At 36.5% G+C, this 12,666-nt stretch overlaps 1 long non-coding RNA gene across 1 annotated transcript; it reads right to left on the reverse strand.

Moving 5' to 3' along the window:
* Positions 1-788: 788 nt before the first annotated feature.
* Positions 789-12,204, reverse strand: LOC121417962. The gene is made up of 5 exons (XR_005970406.1): positions 11,782-12,204; positions 3,334-3,467; positions 2,180-2,808; positions 1,769-1,938; positions 789-820 (listed from the first exon to the last, which is right to left on the reverse strand). It is a non-coding gene; the product is annotated as an uncharacterized LOC121417962 (long non-coding RNA).
* Positions 12,205-12,666: the final 462 nt, after the last annotated feature.

Below are 12,666 nucleotides of genomic sequence, written 5' to 3' on the forward strand. Positions count from 1 at the left end.
AATTTAGAAATTGAACTATCAAAGTTCCCCTTTCAAGACATGTTCTTTTTTCAAAGAATATACATGATAGGCTTACACCCCCAATCAAAATGTTTAGCGAGATCAACCAATTAGTGAGTTTAATTTAACAGCTTGAGAAAATCAAACCAGCCTAACACTGAATATATCAAAATTGGATACAATATTTTGAAAATATCGAGGTACAGTCAAATCTGTCTTTAGTGGCAACCAAACTGTTCCCATTGGAATGGAATATGTGATAAAGAACTTGTCTATAACGACCACTTGTCTCCAGTGGCAACTTTTTATCTTAGGGGAAAGTTCATCCTAACAAAAATTTTATTAAAAAATAGCAGAAAAATATTCAAAATATTGGGAAGGTTTGAGGGAAATCAAACAAATATTAAACAATGTTAATGGATTTTTTTTTCTATTTGTGACATCACAAACGAGCATCTGCCTCATCTGTAATTATAAAAAACATGAAGTTCAATTTTTCAATGATTCATGATTAAAAAAAAATGATTTTCCTCAAGCTTTCACAATTATCTTAATTATTTTTTTTCTGTGATTTTTACTACAATCTTTTGGGTAGGGTGAACTTTCCCTTTAATAGAGAGATTTTACTGTATTGTTTAGTTTTATAAAAACACAAGTGATTATGTGATAATTTCTGTATCCATAGCTAATCTGGCTGCCTGGGTGTAGAGGAGTTCAATGGTCATCACTGCTGTTAATGTCGTCGTTGCTCTTAACCACCATGAATTCATTCCCATTATAGCGGTGTTGAAGGCTGGATTGATAGGGGAAACATCCATATCTGAGGCACCGGGAAAGAAGAGAGAAATGGCTATTAGGAAAATGACCGGTGTATAATGACAGCGCATACAGAACTGTCAAAACAGACAAAAATTTGTATACATTTTTCTAAGAGTTAAGGCTCATTTCTGTAGCAATATTGTTGAGATGGAAAGAACTCAAAGAAGGGAAACAAATCCCCAATTGATAACATACACCCACCTCCCAGCCTGCACCCTCCTACCGATTAAAAAAAATAAGAGAGACTTTAATATATATTTCATTAAGATATGGCATTATGACTGGAGATGTTCAAATAACAACTTTGGTAATGCAATTGCGTTTTATTCCTGTGAAGAATATTTCCAAAACATTATTTTCCATATTTAATGTAATTTATGAACAGGATAATAACATATCCAGAGGGAGGGGGGGGGGGGTACTCGAATTACAGAATGACACCTATGTTCCACACCAAAGACAAAAATGGGGGCTCTTGAACTAAACCTTGGTCTTAAATTTGCAGGCTCTGGAACTACTCTACGATCAACGATTGCTAAAAATGCAATGCTCTGGTTCATGATGGAACTGGAACAAGGAACCACAAATTTGAGGTTCTCCGGAATGGAAAAAAAGTGTATTTCTCTTGCTTTCTAAATTTGTGATGCTTTGTAACAGAAATTTAGGTTGAAAAAGGTACCATCCCCCAATCACTTGCCTTGTTTTTCTTATTTATTTGTTGGGAGAGAGCAAGGCCATCCTTTTCTATGATCAAAATGATCTTGTAAGACAGGCCATTAACTTGTGATAAGTGACATGCTTTGTTCAATAACTTTGTTTTCAAGGGGGGGGGTGTGGATAAATACTATTTTATTGGATGGTCTTATTTCATGGAATACCAGAAATATTCCACTCTGTATGGCCAGGTATTCCATTCTGAGCCATCATATAAAAGAAAATAAATACATACCTTGATAAGAGTTAGGTCATCTGTTACTGTTATCTGCAATTCCTTAACTTTTCTATCCAAGAGTTGTCAAGCCCCACATGGTATGACCTGGTGGGGGCATGATAGTATGCAACAAGGACATCAGCAACTAACATGTTGCCAACAACATCAGCAATCTCTTTGTTGAATTCCTTTGAAAATAAAAATCAATGCAGTGTGAATTTCATTTTGAAAAAAGTACTTGATGCAGCAGTCTTACATGCATTTTAATGTCAATATTTGTCAATTGTAAAATTTAAAATGGTTTACATGAAAGCATTTTTTGTATGCTGTGTTTGTTTGTTTTTTGTTTATTACATGGAATTGGTGAAAAGCAGTCTTTTGGACAGACGTGAGTTTCCTGTGAATGATAAATTTAATCAATTAGTTTACCAGCTCTCTTCAATCTTGCAGCTGACAGTCCTATGTTCTGGGCAAGTGCTTCTTTCTCATTCACACTGTGGTCCGCTTTCCACAAATAGAGGCCATCGCCACTGAGTGTGCGCTATCCACAAATAGAGGCAAGAGTGCATTATTTGCGACAGGTGGAATCCTTGCCAAGGGCTTGGAGTCACTGATCAGCACCAAGTATAGGTACTTGTCCAGGGTTGAGGTGCTGACTTGCAGCCTTGACTATGGTCATTGAATGTCTTATCACCACCGAGTGTGCACTATCAACAAATAGAGGCAAGAGTGAATTAATGGCGGCAGGTGGAATCACTGCATTCTGGTTGTTGGCATGGTAGGCAGACCATGGTACCCATTCATCTGGGGATTTCTTCTATAGAGTATCTTCTAAGTTTATGTCGATTGACTTTTAACACTGCCATCTCAATGTACAGACTGTTAAACCTGATCACAACTGCAAGCCTTTCCAGTTCAATCCTCTCCAGGACAGCATTGTGGGAGAGTACTTCTGCAACGTTCTAGGCCATCTGGGCTGCAACATCCGCCAGCTTCTCCTGCTTCTCTGCCTTAGGACGGACATGGTAGCTGACCATTTTGACTCCTCTTCAGCCAGTCTGTAAAGACAAGCAATGAATTAAGGAAAACAGAAAATTCATTTTGATTCTTTATTTTACACATATATGGAAATTCCTTTGATTTACCTTTGTGAAACAGAATTCATGTTTCTGCTGTGTACATTTTGACTATGACAAAATGGATTTCATACCAGGGTTTTAATGGAATTACAGAATAAGAACGGAAAAGAACTTTTTTTACAGAGAATCACTGTCCCAACAAATTGCAACATATGCACAACAATGATGCTAATGATGGTACAAACGTTGTTCATGATACATTTTGTGAAAACTATGCTAAAGAAAATATCAGATGGACAATTTAAGTCAATTTAATATTAATCTAAAAGTTGTACATATGTGACATCACACATAATGCTCACAATGCCAATGGAAGATCTCCATATCAATAGTGATCTCAACACCTGAAGCACAAGTGATGTGCTTCTTTAACTTTTTACTGTTGTTTTTTATGCTTCATTTCCTTTTAGGTAGCTATTCAAGAGTACATCTTTGTGAGCTTACCCTTCAGCAGTTTACTCCTTCCATGACTCTTATCAATAAAGATTCCTGGCTCTTCTTTCTAATTATCACTACCTCCATGTAGATGAAGGCCAAGACCAGACACATCACTCACTATGATGTGAAGAACATCTCTCCTGAAATCAATCAAAATAATTCATAAGTTCTTTTATTAAAATATGTATTTCTCATGCATAAATGTCATGTCATTTTTATAATCTGCACCTTAGCCAAGATTAGAGTGCAAAACAATTTGAGCTAAATGAGAAACGCTAGTTTTCTGTGTCTTAATCAATGGGAGTGGATGGATACCCTGATAATCCTCATGCCAAGAGCGTCAGTGTGGCTTGACACTAGACAAGAGGGCCTCAGGGCAAGTAGCCTTTATAGTCTACTTCAAAGGCAAAAAAGGTTCATGAGAAAAAAAGGAAGGAGGGATCAACATCATGGCAGCGCTTCATCATGCCCCCAAATCATATAAGAACACTTTCTGGGCAGTGGGCACCATAACAATTCCCCAAACCAATGAGAAAAGAAATAAACAGATTGAGAAAAACCTTGACTGACCCAGACAAGACTGACACTTGGAACATGAAACAAAAGAGGACTAAATGATGATGAGGATCGGACACCCTAAACCGTACTGCCCTACAAAGACCCGAAGAATAGGTTCCTTTGGAAGTGCATCACAGAGACATTGTATGATGCAATATGTGCTATACACGTACAAGAACTGAATGTTATCATTATGGATATAATTTGTGGACAAAAAAAATCAAACCTCCTTAAAAAGGATGAATAAGCTTAAGCAACAAGTGGAATGCCTCTGGCCGTCTCACCTGCATCACGCGGTTCAATATAGCAGCAGTGCTGACTTTGCATACTACTCTAACTCGCACAAGATTTTCAGTGATACATGGTTACTCTTATGTCCTCTTTTTATGAACTAGACCAATAAACTTACAGAGATATGATGGTTATTCAACAAAAAACCCCAACATGGCCAAAGTTCATTGACCTTACATGACCTTTGACCTTGATCATGTGACCTGAAACTGGAACAGGATGTTCAGTGATACTTGATTACTCTTATGTACAAGTTTCATGAATCAGATCCATAAACTTTCAAAGTTATGATGGTAATTCAACAGATACACCCAATTCGGCTAAAGTTTATTGACCTTTGACCTTGGACATGTGACCTGAAACATGCACAGGATGTTCAGTGATACTTGATTACTCTTATGTACAAGTTTCATGAATCAGATCCATAAACTTACAGAGATATGATGGTAATTCAACAGATACCCCCGATTCGGCCAAAGTTCATTGACCCTAAATGACCTTTGACCTTAATCATGAGACCTGAAACTTGCACAAAATGTTCAGTGATGCTTGATTACTATTATGTCCAAGTTTCATGAATCAGATCCATAAACTTTCAAACTTATGATGGGAATTCAACAGATATCCCCAATTCGGCCAAAGTTCATTGACCCTAAATGACCTTTGACCTTGATCATGTGACCTGAAACTTGCACAAAATGTTCAGTGATGCTTGATTACTATTATGTCCAAGTTTCATGAATCAGATCCATAAACTTTCAAAGTTATGATGGGAATTCAACAGATATCCCCAATTCGGCCAAAGTTCATTGACCGTAAATGACCTTTGACCTTGGTCATGTGACGTGAAACTCATGCAGGATGTTCAGTGATACTTGATTAACCTTATGTCCAAGTTTCATGAACTAGGTCCATATATTTTCTAAGTTATGATGACATTTCAAAAACTTAACCTCAGGTTAAGATTTCGATGTTGATTCCTCCAACATGGTCTAAGTTCATTGACCCTAAATGACCTTTGACCTTGGTCATGTGACATGAAACTCTAATATGATGTTCAGTAATACTTGATTAACCTTATGGCCAAGTTTTATTAACTAGGTCCATATACTTTCTAAGTTATGATGTCATTTCAAAAACTTAACCTCAGGTTAAGATTTGATGTTGACGCCGCCGCCGTCGGAAAAGCGGCGCCTATAGTCTCACTTTGCTTCGCAGGTGAGACAAAAACCAGATAACCTCATGAAGAGGTCAGATAACAGAAGAAGCAACGGTCGAGGATGGAGAAACTGTGAGGGAGGCTTAGACACAAGAAGAAGTCAGCAATCTACAAATTTTGGCTCCAAAACCTTCAAAACCTGCTGGCATATCCCCAATACAACATCCATCACACTCCAATGATGAACTTTACAGTGGTGCAGTGGCGATTGGGAAAGAAAATACCACTTCTCACTGTTGAAGCTTCTGTGCAAGAGGAGTACGTATGGCTTATCAAGATAGTGACAAAATCTTATTTGCTTATTTGAGAAACAGAAAGATACACTTAAATGACACAAGACAAAGAGAAGATAACGCATTGTCATATCGATTGTTATATTACATTTCATAGTATAATTGTTATTGTTGCTAAAAATCATGATTAATGTTTCCATCAATATTTGTGTCACTGTTTGGATTTGTCAATAAAAATCCTCAATTAGGAGGGTAAAAAACAAATATTACGACAAATACTCTATAGAAGAAATCAATAGACGAATGGGTACCATGGTCTGCCTACCATGCTAACAACCAGAATGCAGTGATTCCACCTGCCGCCATTAATTCACTCTTGCCTCTATTTGATGATAGTGCACACTCGGTGGTGATAAGACATTCAATGACCATAGTCAAGGCTGCAAGTCAGCACCTCAACCCTGGACAAGTACCTATACTTGGTGCTGATCAGCAACTCCAAGCCCTTAGCAGAGAAATTCCATCTGCCGCCATTAATTCACTCTTGCCTCTATTCATTGATAGCGCACACTCAGTGCGACAATAAGACATTCAATGACCATAGTCAAGGCTGCAAGTCAGCACCTCAACCCTGGACAAGTACCTATACTTGGTGCTGATCAGTGACTCCAGATGTTGGTTATTCTGATATTAGTCATTATCTGCTTGTTTAAAAACAATGCGTTGGGTGATGGTTTAAAAACAATGCATTGGGTGAAATGCAAAAGAGAATCCCTAGACCATAACATTTAAATAGAAAATAAAAATATGTTCAGAAAAAGTCTACTGCATCATGAAATCTTGAACGATTTACAATAAAGGCTGCTTTAAAAAGCTGATAATTTTCAGGAAAGAAATGTGGATAGGGTAAAACAAGACTAGATAGCAATGTGTGGTTACCATAGCAACAGAATTTCTGACAAATGTGAAAAATGTTGTAATATGCTGTTAACATGGGAACTTTGACTTAAAACATGTAACCTGAGACTCGCATATGTTCAGTGATACTTGATTACTTTTATGTCCAAATTTTATGAACTAGATCCATAAACTATATTTGTATATTAAATTTATATCTTTGTTATGACTTCTTTTACTGTTAAATTGACTTGAGTAGAAATGAAAATAAACCAAACTGAACCACAACTGAACTGGTAACTTTCAAAGTTCTGCTGACTGGGCAGCGATTGTGCAACGACCGTCCGCGCTGCTATAAAACGCCGTGCCGATGGTGACGGATTATCACATTTGCAACAGATAAAGAGGCGAAACCACAACGTTCTCAAACATGCCTCCCAGAAAAAGGACCAAAAAGGGAAAGCTGCCCAAGCTACCCGAAGAACAAGAGGTTATGGTGGTGGGGTAGAGGAGGAGGGGGTACAGGAACTCCCCTCATGTGAGTGTCCTGCTTCTGAATTCTGGGGCCCACTCTTCTCAAAATTTCATCAAACATCTCTGATCCATCCTCAAGAAATTGAAGAATGATGCAGTGTCCACCATTCTTAGCTCTGTCATCAACCTGTTGAAATGGCCGAATTCAACTGCAGACAGCCAGGATCGGACCCAGTATTGTTTTGGCCTCCTCCTCCTGTCCTTGTATTCAACTTCTAACTGATGTTGTTGTAGAATGCTAAGGTGTACAAGTCCAACCTCCATCTTAGTCGGAGGTTGGCAATCGACTGAAGAATGTCTCATGTGCCGTGATTAATATGCAGATTGCTTGAAATCGTTTCAAGAGCCCATCATGACCAACCTTCCATTCGTAGCACCACCGTAGCGAGGTTCTAATTAGTGTACGAGTCTCATTGTACGGTCGCTTTGATTGCAGAAGAAGCGCATCACAAGTATAATGGGAAAATCACAGATAAAAGGTCCTAGGTTCAAATACCACCCATGCCGTGGTTTTTTTATAACTGGTGATATTGGCAATAATCTCATCAACATAAATCTTTGGTATTAAAGGTCAAGTCCATCCCAGAAAAATGTAGATTTGAATATATAGAGAAATATCAAACTAGAATAACGCTGAAAATTTTATCAAAATCGGATGTAAAATAAGGAAGTTATGACATTTTAAAGTTTTGCTTATTTTTCACAAAACGGTGATATGCACAACTGAAATGAGCCAGTCGATGATGTCCCTCACTCACTATTTCTTTTGTTTTTATTGTTTGAATTATAAAATATTTCATTTTTTATAGATTTGAGAATAAGGACCAACTTGACTCAATTAAATAGTATTTAACAATGCTCATTCCACATATTCAGGGAGAATCGTTTCACTTTACAATGAGAAAAATAGGATTCCCTATTTTTCATAATAAAATACAAAAGAAATAATGAGTGGATGATGTCATCAGTCTCCTCATTTGCATACCTACCAGGATGTGCATATAACTGTTTGTGAAATTAAGCGAAACTTTAAAATGTCATAACTTTCTTATTTTACATCCGATTTTGATGAAATTTTCAGTGTTATGTTTGTTGGATTTTTTTTCTTTTTATTCAAATCAACTTTTTACTGGGGTGGACTTGTCATTTAATGGCATAGCTTACTAAAACGTCAATAGACTAAACATGTGGAATGTCTCTGGCAGTCTCACCTGCATTACAAGATTTAATGTAGCAGTAGTGCTGACTTGGAAAACAACCAAGATTAAGCCCCCATCACACTTACCGGTATTTGGAATCAGCAGGAATCAAGCAGAAGCTGGAACGAAAAATATATTTTAAAAATCTTGAAATTTTGGGGAGGAACTTATTTATTCATCAAACTGGAGTTGAAATTCAGTAAATTGACCAGGTGAATCATCATACACAGTCAAAATGATCCGTAATGGAGTCAGATTGATAATTCGTGCTACATTCTAGGACATTCTAGGCGCATTCTAAATATTCTGACTGCATTCTGAGTGCATTCGAAATATTTTTGTCATTTCTTTTGGCCGTCTCGAAGGTTTTGGTCATTTTCAAAACATTCGAGGGGTATTTTCGATCGGTGTTCAAAGTAGATTTAAATGACTGGTGGTTAAACAATAGTCCTTTCATTCCGGCCAATTCTGCTTGATTCGGAATAAGTGTGATGGGGGCTTTAATAATTATTCACAAAAAGCATCATTCATATAATAATACAATACTAAGTTCATTGACCCTATATGACCTTTGACCTCAATCATGTGACCTCAAACTCATGCAAAACGATTGGCAATATTAAATAGGTTACCCTTATGTCTTCATGTTTCATGTAATAGATCCACATTTTTTTTTTAAGTTGATATTTCAAAAACTTACTCTTGGTTAAGATTTTAATGTTGACTCCGTTAATGCCGCTGTCATCGGAAAAACGGTGTCTATTGTCTCACTCTGCTTTGCAGGCGAGACAATGAATGCTTTACATGCCTCATCCAAGCTGTAAACCAACATGCTACTATAAGTACTAGCCGCTACGCAACTAACTACTAAAAATATCCTAGCAATTAATTGCTCTATAAATTATGTTAACAAGCAGGCACACAGACATGATATGTTCATATCTACTGCTGATTACAAATCTTTACAAAGTAGGTTTCATAGATGTTTCATATACAATTAAGATTTAAAAATATTTTTCTTCATGAATAACCCTTTTTAATTTTTTTCATATGACTCTTGGGAGGCAGTGCTGTACTACCTATTTAAAATAGCAAGCTATTTTAAATAGCTTGCTATTTTTTATCCAATGAATTAGCCCTATTAGAATCAGGGGAGATACATTCAAGCAGGAGTCATCTCAGGCTTTAAAAGAATAAAGATCTTGAACTGGTTTGCAGTTTTGGTACTTTACTACTATGCATGCACACCTTATTGGCCTTTTTCAGAGTCAGGTTATTCATGAATGCGAAAATTTATCTCCACTGAAAAAAGCTTGAGTGGGCACAGCACCTTTTTGTTAGAAAGAGGAAGAAGCAAAAGCAGATGAAGCAGAAGAACAGAAGGTGGAGGAAAATAAACAAAAGAAACAGAAGCAGAAGCAAAAGAAGAAACAGAAGAATCAGGGGAAGAAGGAGCAGAACTAAAAGCAGAAGTAGGAGAAGTAGAATAATAATAAGACACCAAAGAAGAAGAAAAGAAGAATTCAAAAAAGAAGAAAAAGAAAAGTTCGATAGAAGAAAAGGAGGAGTAGCAGAAGAAGAAACAAAAAGCAGAAAAAGGAGTAGAAGAAGCAGTAGAAGATGAAGGAAAAAAGAAGAAGAAACAAAAGAAGCGGAAGAAAAAAAAACAGAACCATAGACATAAGAAGAAAAAAAGAGGAAGAGAAGAAACAAAACAGCAGTAGAAGAAAAAGATGCACAAGAAACAGAAGGACAAGGAGAGGGAAGAGGGTCCTAAAGAGGTAGGGGGATGGATAGGAGGGGAAACCAGGAGAAAAAGAGAAGAGAAGAAGAAAGGGATGCAGGGAATCGAAGATGAGTCTAAATCACTAAGGAGAAAAAAATGGGTGAAAATGGAAAGAGGGTGTTAAGGGAGAAAAGGCAAACACATATCACATGCATACATTGTGAGATTGACAAGTCTAAAGGGAAGGAAGGTAGGAACTAGGAAGGTATTAGTAATACTAGTAGTAGCAGACCAGACCAGAATGGAAGAAGAATGGGAAAGCTTCTGTCTCTGTGCAAGCTAAAGTGCGATCGTAGTTGAAAATAACACAGTCACAGAGTTAGAGACAATTTTTTAAGAGTGATATCATTCAACGTTTAGAGTTAGATCTAACGAGTAATGATAGATCTAACTTATATATTTTTATAGGAATAAATTAGGCCTGATGTGTTAGAATCTAGATCAAACCTCTGGTTCACTGCTACCATCCTGCCTGTGGAGAATCCACAGGCATGACAGGTAGGACTATGCCAACGCTGTATTGAGCACACACTTAAAAAAAAATCATTAAAATATCACTTTTGTGACCAAAATTATTAATTTCCATACAGTTGCAATTCAATTTTCATTAGTAGCTTCGAATAATTTCTGTATTGACCAGAGCACTAAAAAACTTGAATTTTGGGCATATTTTTGTGTACGCCCTCTATTGGTAATATGGCAAGAAAATTTTCATATTTCAAGCTCTATTTTTAATAAAGAAAAAATAATTTAAAAAATCAAATTTACTTAAGTCAGAGCCAAGATATATAATGAAAAGCTGTGGATCTATACCAAGCAGTGTGTCCGGATGATAGAAAGTCATTTTGAAAAAAATACAAGCGAATTTTCATCAATTTTTAGTATAAAATGTTAGGAAATATTATAGAGAACAAAGTAGAAGACAATTACAACTACTGAATTCGTATTTTTAGTGTAATCCAAAGACAAAAAAGATGGCTTCAAAAATATAGTGTCCAGACACCCGACCCCCCATCCTAATGGAAACTGACAGTGTAAAAAAATCAAGCATTTGTCAAAAAGAAAAAGAGAAAATAATCCAAACATTGTCAACTTTATTCTGCCACACAACTGAGAACAAGGTCAGAGTCACTCATTCAATGAACAAGGTTATAATATAACCTTGTTCTCAGTTATATCTCCATGTGTGGCAAAATAAGGGTGGCAATGTTTGGCTTATTTTCTCTTTTTCTGGGGGGGCAAATGCCTGATTTTTTTACACTGACAGTTTTCATTCCACCTATTATTCATACAACTTGGCTCTTATTTAAATTTGACACTTTAAATAATTTTTTTCTTAATTAAAAATAGAGATCAAAAAATGAACAATTTCTTGCCATATTACTTTCCACCAATAGAGGGCGTACACAAAAATATGCCCAAAATTCAAGTTTTTGAGCGCTCTAGTTAATACAAAAATTATTACCAAGTTACTAATGTAAAATAAATTGCAACTGTATGGAAATTAGTACGGTAAGTTTGGTCACAAAAGTGATATTTTAATGATTTTTTAAAGTGTGTGCTCTGTACAACATTGGCATACCATAGTCCTACCTGAAGATTCCCCACAGGCAGGATGGTAGCAGTGAACAAATCTATATTCATTACCTTGACCTTGTTCATCAAGTAAATCAAACGTTAATTACTCGTTAGTTAGGCATGTTTTAGGCCCTATTATTTTTTACAATTACAAATCACCTTTTTCATCTACACCAATGATTGAAAGATTGGTGTTGGGCTGAAGCTCTTGACTCCTGTCCGGCCAGTTTCATTGACTATGCTTTCGGAACATTTCTCCAAATCCAGCTCTTCTGTAACATCAGTGCAAGAGCCTCTAGCCTAAAACAAGTTAGGTCCTAGGCTATAACGAATGTAATTTTCAAGCCTGGTATTTCCGGTCACCTGACCAAGTCAGATGCAACTCCCTCAGGATAAGGAATCTTCTCGGCTTGCTAATAATTCTTCATATTTGCCGTCACGAATTACACAACAAAAAGCCACTTTCACTTCTGACATAATAGAATATGCTCGGAACTGTATGATACTTCACAAAAACATGGAGTTAAATACGTAACTCTGCACAATAACATGATGAACGCCCGGGATGAAATGAACGCGGTCAAATTCCGATGAGTAGCGCCCTTCTTTTTAAAATCCAGTGTCACACGATATCTCGAGGTGGCGCTGTTGACTTTTTCAGTCTTAGTTTCAGTTTACCAGCCAGATGAAGGCCTATAGTCCAGTCAATATAGGGTTTGACCCACCACTAATTGCAACACTTGATATTCCACTGCAGTGCTTTCCAGGAAGGTCCCCTGAACAACATATTAAAAGTCCCAAAAAATCCAAAGTGTGGAAATTTATGAAATTTGCATATTATGCAAATTAGCCATAAAAAGTTAGAAAAATAAGGAAAATAGTCCAAAAATTACAAATTAAGTGTCCAAAACAAATTTATTTGAGCGGAAATTTATGATAAATAACTTTAATCAATGTTTTTAATCAAAAATGCAAACAAATCTACCTCATTTGCATAATATGCAAATAAGCATCCATATATGGAAAAAAATGTCAAGATATTGT

Source organism: Lytechinus variegatus, chromosome 7 (genome assembly GCF_018143015.1).
Source record: "Lytechinus variegatus isolate NC3 chromosome 7, Lvar_3.0, whole genome shotgun sequence".
NCBI lineage: Eukaryota > Metazoa > Echinodermata > Echinoidea > Temnopleuroida > Toxopneustidae > Lytechinus > Lytechinus variegatus.